Raw genomic sequence first — 14765 nt, 5'->3', positions numbered from 1 at the left:
TGGTGTGAGGGTGTGTTCTAACTTCATTGATTTACATGAGGCTGTCCAGCTTTCCCAGTACCGTTTGCTGAAGAGACTGTCTTTTCTCCACTGTACATTCTTGCCTCCTTTGTTAAAGCTTAATTGACCATAGGTGTATGGGTTTGTTTCTGGGCTTTCTATTCTGTTTCATTGATCCATGTGTCTGTTTTTGTGCCAATACCACACTGTTTTGATTACTGTGGCTTTATAGTATTGTCTGAAGTCTGGGAGGGTTATGCCTTCAGCGTTGTTCTTTTTCCTTGGGATTGCTTTGGCAATTCTGGTTCTTTTGTGGTCCCATATAAATTTTAGGATTATTTGTTCTACTTCTGTGAAAAATGTCTTGGGTAATTTGATAAAATGAGTAAGTATTAAGACCCATTGGGCCTGCTATTATAAGAAGCAGTTTATAGCATCAGGCTGTTTACAGAGTTTTTCAGCCTTGACTCTGTGGCATATTTGGCTATATGATTTTTTATTGTGGGGGATTATCCTGTGCATTGTAGGACCTCTAGCAACATTCCTGGCCTGTACCTTCAAGAAGCCAGTAGCACACCATCCCCAGCTATAACAACCAGAAATGTCCCTAGATGTTGTTTGGGGGGATGGGTACTAAAATTGACCCCAATTGCTAACCAAGGAGTTATCAGGATCAATAATAACATGCATATTTTCTGGCAGCTGATGCCATTTGCAGCATCAGGCTTAGTCCATATCCTGAAGCTCCTGATTCCCAGATGTCCTCGTTTAATTCTGCAACCTCCCACAGCTAGGAGTAGGAACTTCCTGGTCACAGCTGTCTCTAGGGCTCTGTTATTAGCAAAAGGCAGCAATAATGATATAATTGGAGGCTGTTGCTTCCATCTTGAATTGTTGGAAGTGAAGGGTCAGATTAAGACAAGTAGCACAGTTAGAGTAGCGCAGGTTGATATGGAAACAGAAGGAACAACGGTACAAGTCAACATCAAGAAAGCAGTACGTTTGACTCATAAATATCTGAAGGCATATATATTGGTTGGCATGGCCCATTGATGTATTTCAGTCACCTTTAGGGAGGCAGTATAATGTCGAGGTTAAAAATAAGGTCTCTGAAGCCGGACTGCCAGATTTGAATCCCAGTTCATCACTTGCTAGCTGCATGTCATTAAGCACATTTCTTAATCTTTGTGTTCTCTTACCTGTAAAACAGGAATAACAATGGTATCTAGGTTTGCGAGTTGTGGTGGGTTTGAATGAGTTAATGCATAATTAGAATTAAATCAGTTAGTATGTGAAAAACGTATAGAACAGTGCCTGACACTTGGTATGTACTCATTGTTAGCTCTTACTATTCTGGTAGGGCTCCATTTGCAAGAGGATACATTATTTAAATTCTTTAACCTTTCTAGCCCTCAGTTTTCTCATCTGTAACATTGGGAAAATCTTATCCACCTTACAGGGCAGTTGTGAGGGTTAAATGAAATATTTCCTGTAATGTGCTTATTATTAGCACAGTGCCTGGCATGTAGAAGGTAGTTAATTAAGGTCAGCTTTTTGGTTATTATTGGCATATTAGATTAGGGAATCATGAAGGTATCAAACAAGTGCCATAGCTAACTTGTTCACTAACATTCTCAAAAGTTTCTAGACCATTTCATAGTTATCACTTGGTATGCAGAAGCACTCGTAAAGATAATATAAGACCTTTTCACATTTATCCACTTTTTGCAGGTCAGCTGTCAGGCTCTTATGTTGCAAGCAAATGAAACCAACTCCAGCTCACTTACATAGAAAAGACATTTGCTAAGAGGATCTGATGTAGCTTACTGGAAGGTTGGAAAACCAGTATGCACGCTCCTATCTGGGAGTATGCTCCAAATCACAGTTCAGCACGATTTCAGTGAGGGCACTGTCGCTGCCATTGCTTAGCACTGGCCCTAGCACCTCGCACTGCCAAGACTCTGGTGACTAGCTCTGGTGACTGGGTTCTGCCCCTGGTGCTGTGGCCACTGCTGAAGGCATTTGGTCTCACTACAGTTGTGGCTGCCCCAGAGTGAGTTCCTCATCATTCCTCTTTCTTGTTATCGCTAGTTTCTGATTCCAGGTCTGGGGCAAGTGCCTTTGATTTGGCAGAGCCAAGGGCATATGGCAGTGCCCCCAGAGCTTGGGAAACAAATAATTATAATGTAACCTGTATACCACTTATTATATGCCAGATACTTTTCTAAGTACTTTATATTTTATTTTATCCTCACAACAACATCGTAAGGTAGGCACAATACTATTATCATTTTACTGATGAGGAAAGAGAATTTTAGGAAGTTTACATAGCTAGTATGTGGAGGAGCCAGGGATTGAACTCAAGTAATCTGGCTCCAGATAGTTGCTTGATGATATGGTGATTTGAGCTTTTATATAGTAAGAAGCAGGCTCTGCCTTTCCCCAGACTTATGTGGAGGCTTTCCCCAACATTGTGGGGGACTGTGGCTGGGCAGCCAGGAGAATGAGATATACACAGTACTTGGCTAAAAGTCTGACTTGGCAAACCAGTCATTGCCTCTATGGCTGCCTTAAAAGATCTAGGATGAGGGACACTGGATCTGAAGAACAGAGGGATTTTTTTTAATGCTCTGCCATTTTTTAGATATTCTCTTAGAGGCGAGTGCTTGTGAATTTTCAGACTCTGGATCAAACAGAATATATGTCTGTAAATGACACTAAGGATTCTGCAGTAATTTTTATAGTGAGAGGGTATTGACCTAATTTATTTTTGTCATGAACACATATTTTGGAAGGTGACAAACTTTATTTGCTACTGGGTTGTAGAGCTGCAAGTCTGATCTTCTTGTAGGTGGGCAAGGAAGATCATGATCAGGGCCATATGCCTCCCCCCATCAGACTGGTATGGTCTTCCTGAGGGTGGATTTTGGGCTTTCAGGCAAAACAGATCCTCTGTCCTTAGAGATAGTAGAATAGAATTCACCCTTAAAAAAAATTGACAGTTTATTGAAGTAAACTTTGCATATGATAAAATGCATCCATTTAAAATATGCAGTTTGATGAGTTTTTTTTTTACATCTTTATTGGAGTATAATTGCTTTACAATGGTGTGTTAGTTTCTGCTTTATAACAAGGTGAATCAGTTATACATATATTCCCATATCTCTTTCCTCTTGGATCTCCCTCCCTCCCACCCTCCCTATCCCACCCCTCTAGGTGGTCACAAAGCACTGAGCTGATCTCGCTGTGCTATGCGGCTGCTTCCCACGAGCTATCTATTTTACGTTTGGTAGTGTATATATGTCCATGCCTCTCTCTCACTTCATCCCAGCTTACCCTTCCCCCTCCCCATATCATCAAGTCCATTCTCTAGTAGGTCTGTCTTTATTCCTGTCTTACCCCTAGGTTCTTCATGACATTTTTTTTTCTTAAATTCCATATATATGTGTTAGCATACGGTATTTGTCTTTCTCTTTCTGACTTACTTCACTTTGTATGACAGACTCTAGGTCCATCCACCTCATTACAAATAGCTCAATTTCGTTTCTTTTTATGGCTGAGTAATATTCCATTGTATATATGTGCCACATCTTCTTTATCCATTCATCCAATGATGGACACTTAGGTTGTTTCCATCTCTGGGCTATTGTAAATAGAGCTGCAATGAACACTTTGGTACATGACTCTTTTTGGTTTTTTTTTTTTTCTGTTTTTTGCGGTACGCGGCCCTCTCACTGTTGTGGCCTCTCCCGTTGCGGAGCACAGGCTCCGGATGCGCGGGCTCAGCGGCCATGGCTCACGGGCCCAGCCGCTCCACGGCATGTGGGATCTTCCTGGACCAGGGCACAAACCCGTGTCCCCTGCATCAGCAGGCGGACTCTCAACCACTGCGCCACCAGGGAAGCCCCATGACTCTTTTTGAATTATGGTTTTCTCAGGGTATATGCCCACTAGTGGGATTGTTGGGTCATATGGTAGTTCTATTTGTAGTTTTTTAAGGAACCTCCATACTGTTCTCCATAGTGGTTGTACCAGTTCGCATTCCCACCAGCAGTGCAAGAGGGTTCCCTTTTCTCCACACCCTCTCCAGCATTTATTGTTTCTAGATTTTTTGATGATGGCCATTCTGATTGGTGTGAGATGATATCTCATTGTAGTTTTGATTTGCATTTCTCTAATGATTAATAATGTTGAGCATTCTTTCATGTGTTTGTTGGCAATCTGTATATCTTCTTTGGAGAAATGTCTATTTAGGTCTTCTGCCCATTTTTGGATTGGGTTGTTTGTTTTTTTGTTATTGAGCTGCATGAGCTGCTTATAAATTTTGGAGATTAATCCTTTGTCAGTTGCTTCATTTGCAAATATTTTCTCCCATTCTGAGGGTTGTCTTTTGGTCTTGTTTATGGTTTCCTTTGCTGTGCAAAAGCTTTGAAGTTTCATTAGGTCCCATTTGTTTATTTTTGTTTTTATTTCCATTTCTCTAGGAGGTGGGCCAAAAAGGATCTTGCTGTGATTTATGTCATACAGTGTTCTGCCTATGTTTTCCTCTAAGAGTTTGATAGTTTCTGGCCTTACATTTAGATCTTTAATCCGTTTTGAGCTTATTTTTGTGTATGGTGTTAGGGAGTGATCTAATCTCATACTTTTATATATACCTGTCCAGTTTTCCCAGCATCACTTATTGAAAAGGCTGTCCTTTCTCCACTGTACATTCCTGCCTCCTTTATCAAAGATAAGGTGACCATATGTGCGTGGGTTTATCTCTGGGCTTTCTATCCTGTTCCATTGATCTATCCTTCTGTTTTTGTGCCAGTACCATACTGTCTTGATTACTGTAGCTTTGTAGTATAGTCTGAAGTCAGGGAGCCTGCTTTCTCCAGCTTCGTTTTTCGTTCTCAAGATTGCTTTGGCTATTCGGGGTCCTTTGTGTTTCCATACAAATTGTGAAATTTTTTGTTCTACTTCTGTGAAAAATGACAGTGGTAGTTTGATAGGGATTACATTGAATCTGTAAATTGCTTTACGTAGTAGAGTCATTTTCACAATGTTGATTCTTCCAATCCAAGAACATGGTATATCTCTCCATCTATTTGTACCATCTTGAATTTCTTTCATCAGTGTCTTATAATTTTCTGCATACAGGTCTTTTGTCTCCTTAGGTAGGTTTATTCCGAGATATTTTATTCTTTTTGTGAAATGGTAAATGGGAGTGTTTTCTTGATTTCACTTTCAGATTTTTCATCATTAGTGTATAGGAATGCCAGAGATTTCTGTGCATTAATTTTGATTAGCTCTAGTAGTTTTCTGGTAGCATCTTTGGGATTCTCTATGTATAGTATCATGTCATCTGCAAACAGTGACAGCTTTACTTCTTTTCCAGTTTGGATTTCTTTTATTTCCTTTTCTTCTCTGATAGCTGTGGCTAAAACTTCCAAAACTATGTTGAATAAGAGTGGTGAGAGTGGGCAACCTTGTCTTGTTCCTGATCTTAGTGGAAATGGTTTCAGTTTTTCACCATTGAGGACAATGTTGGCTGTGGGTTTGTCATATATGGCCTTTATTATGTTGAGGAAAGTTCCCTCTATGCCTACTTTCTGCATGGTTTTTATCATAAATGGGTGTTGAACTTTGTGGAAAGCTTTCTCTGCATCTATTGAGATGACCATATGGTTTTTCTCCTTCAATTTGTTAATATGGTGTATCACGTTGATTGATTTGTGTATATTGAAGAATCCTTGTATTCCTGGAATAAACCCCACTTGATCATGGTGTATCATCCTTTTAATGTACTGTTGGATTCTGTTTGTTAGTATTTTGTTGAGGACTTTTGCATCTATGTTCATCAGTGATACTGGCCTGTAGTTTTCTTTTTTGTGACATACTTGTCTGGTTTTGGTATCAAGGTGATGGTGGCCTTGTAGAATGAGTTTGGGAGTATTCCTCCCTCTGCTATATTTTGGAAGAGTTTGAGAAGGATAGGTGTTAGCTCCTCTCTAAATGTTTGATGGAATTTGCCTGTGAAGCCATCTGGTCCTGGGCTTTTGTTTGTTGGAAGATTTTTAATCACAGTTTCGATTTCAGTGCTTGTGATTCGTCTGTTCATATTTTCTATTTCTTCCTGGTTCAGTCTTGGCAGGTTCTGCATTTGTAAGAATTTGTCCATTTCTTCCAGGTTGTCCATTTTATTGGCATAGAGTTGCTTGTAGTAATCTCTCATGATCTTTTGTATTTCTGCAGTGTCAGTTGTTACTTCTCCTTTTTCATTTCTAATTCTATTGATTTGAGTCTTCTCCCTTCTTTTCTTGGAGTCTGGCTAATGGTTTATCAATTTTGTTTATCTTCTCAAAGAACCAGCTTTTAGTTTTATTGATCTTTGCTATCGTTTCCTTCATTTCTTTTTCATTTATTTCTGATCTGATCTTTATGATTTCTTTCCTTCTGCTAACTTCGGGGTTTTTTTGTTCTTCTTTCTCTAATTGCTTTAGGTGCAAGGTTAGGTTGTTTATTTGAGATGTATTTCTTAAGGTAGGGTTGTATTGCTATAAATTTCCTTCTTAGAACTGCTTTTGCTGCATCCCATAGGTTTTGGGTCATCGTGTCTCCATTGTCATTTGTTTCTAGGTATTTTTTTAATTTCCTCTTTCATTTCTTCAGTGATCACTTCGTTGTTAAGTAGTGTATTGTTTAGCCTCCGTTTGTTTGTATTTTTTACAGATCTTTTCCTGTAATTGATATCTAGTCTCATAGCGTTGTGGTCGGAAAAGATACTTGATACAATTTCAATTTTCTTAAATTTACCAAGGCTTGATTTGTGACCCAAGATATGATCTATTCTGGAGAATGTTCCATGAGCACTTGAGAGAAATATGTATTCTGTTGTTTTTGGATGGAATGTCCTATAAATATCAGTTAAGTCCATCTTGTTTAATGTATCATTTAAAGCTTGTGTTTCCTTATTTATTTTCATTTTGGATGATCTGTCCATTGGTGAAAGTGGGGTGTTAAAGTCCCCTACTATGAATGTGTTACTGTCGATTTCCCCTTTTATGGCTGTTAGTATTTGCCTTATGTATTGAGGTGCTCCTATGTTGGGAGCAACATACAATTGTTATACAATTGTTATACAATTGTAATTGTTATTACAATTGTTATATCTTCTTCTTGGATCGATCCCTAGATCATTATGTAGTGTCCTTCTTTGTAACTTCTTTTTTTTTTATTTTAACATCTTTATTGGGGTATAATTGCTTTACAATGGTGTGTTAGTTTCTGCTTTATAACGAAGTGAATCAGTTATACATATATATATGTTCCCATATCTCTTCCCTCTTGCGTCTCCCTCCCTCCCACCATTCTGTAACTTCTAATAGTCTTTATTTTAAAGTCTGTTTTGTCTGATATGAGAATTGCTACTCCAGCTTTCTTTTGGTTTCCATTTGCATGGAATATCTTTTTCCATCCCCTTACTTTCAGTCTGTATGTGTCTCTAGGTCTGAAGTGGGTCAAGATCTTGTAGACAGCATATTTATGGGTCTTGTTTTTGTATCCATTCAGCCAATCTGTGTCTTTTGGTGGGAGCATTTAGTCCATTTACATTTAAGGTAATTATCGATATGTATGTTCCTATTCCCATTTTCTTAATTGTTTTGGGTTCGTTATTGTAGGTCTTTTCCTTCTCTTGTGTTTCTTGCCTAGAGGAGATCCTTTAGCATTTGTTGTAAAGCTTGTTTGGTGGTGCTGAACTCTCTCAACTTTTGCTTGTCTCTAAAGGTTTTAATTTCTCCATCAAATCTGAATGAGATCCTTGCTGGGTAGAGTAATCTTGGTTGCAGGTTTTTCTCCTTCATCACTTTAAATATGTCCTGCCAGTCCCTTCTGGCTTGCAGAGTTTCTGCTGAAAGTTCAGCTGTTAACCTTATGGAGATTCCCTTGTGTGTTATTTGTTGTTTCTCCCTTGCTGCTTTTAATATGTTTTCTTTGTATTTAATTTTTGACAGTTTGATTAATATGTGTCTTGGTGTGTTTCTCCTTGGATTTATCCTGTATGGGACTCTCTGTGCTTCCTGGACTTGATTAACTATTTCCTTTCCCATATTAGGGAAGTTTTCAACTATAATCTCTTCAAATATTTTCTCAGTCCCTTTCTTTTTCTCTTCTTCTTCTGGAACCCCTATAATTCGAATGTTGGTGCGTTTAATGTTGTGCCAGAGGTCTCTGAGACTGTCCTCAGTTCTTTTCATTCTTTTGTCTTTATTCTGCTCTGCAGTAGTTATTTTCACTATTTTATCTTCCAGGTCACTTATCCGTTTTTCTTCTTCAGTTATTCTGCTATTGTTCCCTTCTAGAGTATTTTTAATTTCATTTATTGTGTTGTTCATTGTTGTTTGTTTCATCTTTAGTTCTTCTAGGTCCTTGTTAAATGTTTCTTGCATTTTGTCTATTCTATTTCCAAGATTTTGGATCATCTTTACTATCATTGTTCTGAATTCTTTTTCAGGTAGACTGCCTATTTCCTCCTCATTTGTTAGGTCTGGTGGGTTTTTATCTTGCTCCTTCATCTGCTGTTTGTTTTTCTGTCTTCTCATTTTGCTTATCTTACTGTGTTTGAGGTCTCCTCTTTGCAGGCTGCAGGTTCGTAGTTCCCGCTGTTCTTGGTGTCTGTCCCCAGTGGCTAAGGTTGGTTCAGTGGGTTGTGTAGGCTTCCTGGTGGAGGGGACTAGTGCCTGTGTTCTGGTGGATGAGGCTGGATCTTGTCTTTCTGGTGGGCAGGTCCGCGTCTGGTGGTGTGTTTTGGGGTGTCTGTGGACTTTTTATGATTTTAGGCAGCCTCTCTGCTAATGGGTGGGGTTGTGTTCCTGTCTTGCTAGTTGTTTGGCATAGGGTGTCCAGCACTGTAGCTGCTGGTCGTTGAGTGAAGCTGGGTGTTGGTGTTGAGATGGAGATCTCTGGGAGATTTTCGCCGTTTGATATTATGTGGAGCTGGGAGGTCTCTTGTGGACCAGTGTCCTGAAGTTGGCTCTCCCACCTCAGAGGCACAGCACTGACTCCTGGTTGCAGCACCAAGAGCCTTTCATCGACATGGCTCAGAATAAAAGGAGATAAAGTAGAAAGAAAGAATTAGTAGAAAAGAAAGAAAGAAAGAGAGAGAAGAAAGGAAGGAAGGAAGGAGGAAGGACGGAAGGAAGGAAGGAAGGGGAAAGAAAGGAAGGAAGGAGGAAGGAAGGAAAGAAAGAAGGAAAGGAGGGAGGAAGGAAGGAAGGAAGGAGGGAAGAAGAAAAGAAAGAAAGAAGATAAAGTAAAATAAAGTAAGATAAAATATAATAAAGTTATTAAAATAAAAAATAATTATTAAGAAAAAAATTAAAAAAAAATAAAAATGGACGGAAAGAACTCTAGGACAAATGGTGGAAGCAAAGCTATACAGAGAAAGTCTCACACAGAAGCGTACACATACACACTCAAAAAAGAGGAAAAGGGGAAAAAAAATCATAAATCTTGCTCTCAAAGTCCACCTCCTCAATTTGGGATGATTCGTTGTGTAAAGGAGGGAAGCAAGGAAAGAAGGAAAGAAAGAAGATAAAGTAAAATAAAGTTATTAAAATAAATAATTATTAAGAAAAATAATTATTAAAAATAAACGGACGGATAGAACCCTAGGACAAATTGTGGAAGCAAAGCTATACAGACAAAATCTCACATAGAAGCATACACATACACACTCACAAAAAGAGGAGAAGGAGAAAAAAATCATAAATCTTGCTCTCAAAGTCCACCTCCTCAATTTGGAATGATTCGTTGTCTATTCATGTACTCCACAGACGCAGGGTACATCAAGTTGATTGTGGAGCTTTAATCCGCTGCTTCTGAGGCTGCTGGGAGAGATTTCCCTTTCTCTTCTTTGTTCTCACAGCTCCCGGGGCTCAGCTTTGGATTTGGCCCCGCCTCTGCGTGTAGGTCTCTGGAGGGCGTCTGTTCTTCACTCAGACAGGACGGGGTTAAAGGAGCAGCTGCTTCGGGGGCTCTGGCTCACGCAGGCCAGGGAGAGGGAGGGGCACGGAGTGCGGGGCGAGCCTGCGGTGGCAGAGGCCGGCGTGACGTTGCACCAGCCTGAGGCGTGCCGTGCGTTCTCCCGGGGAAGTTGTCCCTGGATCCCGGGACCCTGGCAGTGGCGGGCTGCACAGGCTCCCCGGAAGGAGGGTGTGAATAGTGACCTGTGCTCGCACACAGGCTTCTTGGCGGCAGCACCAGCCTTAGCGTCTCATGCCCATCTCTGGGGTCCGTGCTTTTAGCCGCGGCTCGCGCCCATCTCTGGAGCTCCTTTAAGCAGCGCTCTTAATCCCCTCTCCTCGCGCCCCAGGAAACAAAGAGGGAAGAACAAGTCTCTTGCCTCTTTGGCAGATCCAGACTTTTCCCCGTACTCCCTCATGGCTAGCTGTGGTGCACTAACCCCCTTCAGGCTGTGTTCACACTGCCAACCCCAGTCCTCTCCCTGCACTCCGACCTCTCCCTAAAGCCTGAGCCTCAGCTCCCAGCTCCGCCCCTCCCCGGCGGGTGAACAGACAAGCCTCTCGGGCTGGTGAGTGCCGGTCGGCACCGATCCTCAATGCGGGAATCTCTCCGCTTTGCCCTCCGCACCCCTGTTGCTGTGCTCTCCTCCGCGGCTCCGAAGCTTCCCCCCTCCACCACCCGCAGTCTCCACCTGCGAAGGGGCTCCTAGTGTGTGGAAACCTTTCCTCCACAGCTCCCTCCCACTGGTGCAGGTCCCGTCCCTATCCTTTTGTCTCTGTTTATTCATTTTTCTTTTGCCCTACCCAGGTACGTGGGGAGTTTCTTACCTTTTGGGAGGTCTGAGGTCTTCTGCCAGCGTTCAGTAGGTGTTCTGTAGGAGTTATTCCACGTGTAGATGTATTTCTGGTGTATCAGTGGGGAGGAAGGTGATCTCCGCGTCTTACTCTTCCGGCATCTTCCCCTCCTTGATGAGTTTTGACAAATGTATAAACTTGGGAAACCCATAATCACAATCGAGATACAGATAAAGTTTCTTGTGCCCCTGTGCCATCAGTCCTCCCCTATCCACCCCTCTCCCCAGGCAACAACTGATTCGTTGTGATAAATTAATTTTGTGTGTTCTAGAGTTCTGTATAAATGGAATCATATAGCATGTATTCTTTTTGTGTCTGGCTGTTTTTGGCTCAGCATAATATTATGAGATTAATCAACAGTTATTGCATGCATCAGTAATTCACTTGAGGAATATCCCATTATATGTATGTACTATAATTTGTTTATCCATTAACCTGTTAATGGGCTTTTTTTTTTTTCTAGTTTTGGGCTCTTAAGAGTAAAGCTGCTATGAATACACATATACAAGTCTCTTTGGGACATTTGTTTTTATTTTTCTTGTGAATGCTTAGGTACAGAATGACTGAGTGATATGATCAAGTGTATGTTTACTTTTATAAGAAATTGCTAAACAGTTCTCCAAAGTGAAGTAGTTTTGTACATTTCCTCCAGCAGTGTATGCAAATTCCAGTTACGCTTTACCAACACTTGGTATTGTCAGTCTTTTTAAACTTTAGCCACTGTATTGGGTATATAGTTGTATCTTCTTGTAGCTTTAAATTGCATTTCCTTGATGATTAGTGATATTGAACATCTTCTCATGCACTTACTTGCTATTCATTTGTTTTCTTTAGTGAAGCGTCTGTTAAAATTTTGGGCCATATTTTATTTGGGTTGTTTGTTGTCTTATTGAATTTTAAGACTTATTTATATATTTTGAATACCAGTCATTTGTCAGATACATATCTTACATCTGTCTTCTCCCTATCTGTGGCTTGCCTTTTCATTTTTTTAATGGTGTCTTTTTGAAAAGAAGTTTTTAATTTTGATGAAGTCCAGGTTATCAGTGTTTCTCTTATTGTTTATGTTTTTTGTTTCCTAAGAAATGTTTGCCTACCCCAAGGTCATTGTTCAGTCTACTAATAAGCCCGTCAAAGGCATTCTTCATTTCTGTTATTAAGTGATTTTTATCTCTAGCATTTCTTTTTGGTTCTTTCTTAGGATTTCTACATCTCTGCTTATGTTGCTCGTCTGTTCATGCATGCTGTCTACTTTATCCATTACAGCCCTTAGCATATTAATCATAGTTGTTTTTAAATTCCTGGTCTGATAATTCCAACATCCCTGCCATTTCTGATTGTGATGCTTGCTCTGTGATCTCAAATTGTGTTTTTTTGCCTTTGGAAGCCTTGTAATTTTTTCCTTTATAGTCAGCCATGATGTATCAGGTAAAAGGAACTGCTGTAAATAGGCCTTTAGCAATATCTGGGTAAGGTGTGGGAGGAGGGAAGCACTGTATAGTCCTATGATTAGGTCTCAGTCTTTTAGTGAGCCTGTGCCGCTGGATTATGAACTTCACAAGCGTTTCTCAGTTTTTCTGTCCTCCCCTTAGGTGGGACAGGATAGTTAGAGTGTGCTGGGTTTGGGTATTTCCCTTCCTCATCTCTGTTAGGTGCTGGTTTTACCCAAGCAGGTTAGGTTCTGGTTTCTCCTGAGGATAGGCTTTGTTAAGAACAGAGTGCTTGGTGTATTTCAAAATGGTTTCCATTCTCCACCACTTGCTGGAAGGATGAGGGGGTTTTTCTGCAGTATTTGTAGGGGTAACCTGGTCTGGCTCGTGGAAGCAAAACTCAATATTGTGGGACCCTGCTTATGACTGGGTCCCCCTGGAGTCTTTAGTTCTCACAGTTGTCTACACTGAGCCTCCAGCAGCTCATCGATTACAGTTCAGGTTTTCCTACCCCAGCACTGGTTTCTGAGGTGTTTTTTGCTGTGGTGAGCCATGGCTCCCTGCATTTGCCTGTCTCTCCAATTTTGGGAGTAGCGGTGTGCCCTGTGTCTCCCCTTTTACGAATCCAAGAAGAGTTGTTGACTTTTTAGTCTCTTCAGCTTCTTACTTGTTGTTAGAATGAATTGGTGACTCCCAAGCTCCTTCCATGCAGAAACGAAACCGGAAGTCAAGGTCATGACTGAGTACTTCCTCACAGCAAGATTACCACTGTTCTGCCTACAGTCATCGTTCCTTATTGGTTTTCTTTTTGAATTGAATCGTATGGTATGTACTCTTTGGGCCTGGCTTCATTGGCTCAACATTGTCTGTGAGATTTTTTGTTTTTAATAGCCACAGTTCTGTTTTATTGCCGTGTAGTGCTCCTTTGTATGATTATGCTACAGCTTCTTTATCCATTCTACCGTTGATGGACATTTGGGTTGTTTCCAGTTTTTAGCTATTTTGGATAAAGCTGCTATGAATATTCTTGTATTTGTTTTATGATGGACACATGCACTATGTTTCTTGGGGATATTTCCTAGGAGTGGAGTTGCTGGGTCATAGGATAGGCATATGTTTAACTTTAATATAAAATACTGCCAAAAAGTTTTCCACGGTGCTTTTACCAATTTTTACTTGCACCAGCAGTGTATGAGAATCCACATACTTGCTAACGCTTGGTTTTGTCAGTCTTTCTAAATTTGGCCATTCTAATGGGTGTACCATAGTATCTGATTTGTGGTTTTAATCTGCGTGACAAGTTGAACTGAATGACTTGTAGATCCTCCCCGATACTAAAGTTTTATGTTTGTTTGTTTGTTTAAAGAGTCTAGTGCCTGCTTATAGCAGTGGTTCTCAATTAGCTACACGTTGGAATCACCTGGTGAACTTTTAAAACTTTAAGTTCCCTAGGTAGTTCTAAGATTCAGAGAGGGTTGAAAATCATTGGCATTTATGGATGAAACAGTCTGTGCCTCTCAGGACTTTGCTCTACCCTTTGGTGAGTGACATGTTCGTCTTCCTCCTTTCCCAAGCCAAAAATTGGGTAGGGGGCAGGGAGGGGGCATGGGTTATCCTACATTCCTCCCCCTTCTTGATCCCCCACAATCTAGTCACTCTGTCTCTTACTTTACCTCCTAAAGAACTCTTGAATTTACCTTTTTCCATTCCCACAACCTTAATTTAGATCTTTATTATTTCTTACTTGGACTGTAAAATACTTCCTAAATAGTTCTTCTACTTCTAGTCTTTCCTTCTTTCCCTTCAGTCTAACCTCCTACCAGACTGTCCTCTAAAATAAATTGATCAGATTCTTCTGCTTCTTCCTCCCTTATCCCTTTTAGGAGAAGTCCACACTTCTTGGTCTGGCATTTATAAAGTCCATCATGATAGTCTCCTGCATACTTTTCTAGCCTCTTTTGTTATTTTTATTTTTCAAACTTTAAATTTTGATAAAATTTCATACAGAAAACTTAAACTCTTTACCCAGATTCACCAGTCATTGTTTTGTCCCATTTACTTTAATGTTTTCTCTCTCTCTCTCTATATATATATATAGTTTCTTCTCTTTTCAACCATTTGAGAGTGATTTGCAGACATCGTATCGTGTCCCTTTATTCCTAAGAACAAGGACTTTTTCTTATATAATCTCAGTACTTTTATCAAAATTAGAAAATTATTTAGGAAATTGATACAGTACTATTATTCAATCCACAGTTGTTCCAGTAATATCCTTTATAGCTATTTTTTTCCTATTTTGTGATCCAGTCCATATTGTATATTGTATTTAGCTGGCATTTATCTTGTCTCCTTTTATCTGCAACAGTTCATCTACTTTTATTTTTCATGAGCTTAAGCTTTTTGAAGTATGCGAGCCAGTTTTTCTACTGCCTACCATCTATTTCCTTGATTTTTGGTCTTTATTATTATTTCC

At 40.1% G+C, this 14765-nt stretch overlaps 1 protein-coding gene across 6 annotated transcripts in view; it reads left to right on the top strand.

Moving 5' to 3' along the window:
* ARFIP1 (ADP ribosylation factor interacting protein 1) overlaps positions 1-14765 on the top strand; it is a 135024-nt gene that overhangs the window by 25893 nt on the left and 94366 nt on the right. The gene's annotated exons all lie outside the window — the stretch shown is intronic.

The sequence above is a fragment of the Pseudorca crassidens genome, chromosome 4 (genome assembly GCF_039906515.1).
Source record: "Pseudorca crassidens isolate mPseCra1 chromosome 4, mPseCra1.hap1, whole genome shotgun sequence".
Taxonomy (NCBI): Eukaryota; Metazoa; Chordata; class Mammalia; order Artiodactyla; family Delphinidae; genus Pseudorca; species Pseudorca crassidens.
This window is presented reverse-complemented; position numbering and strand designations above follow the sequence as displayed.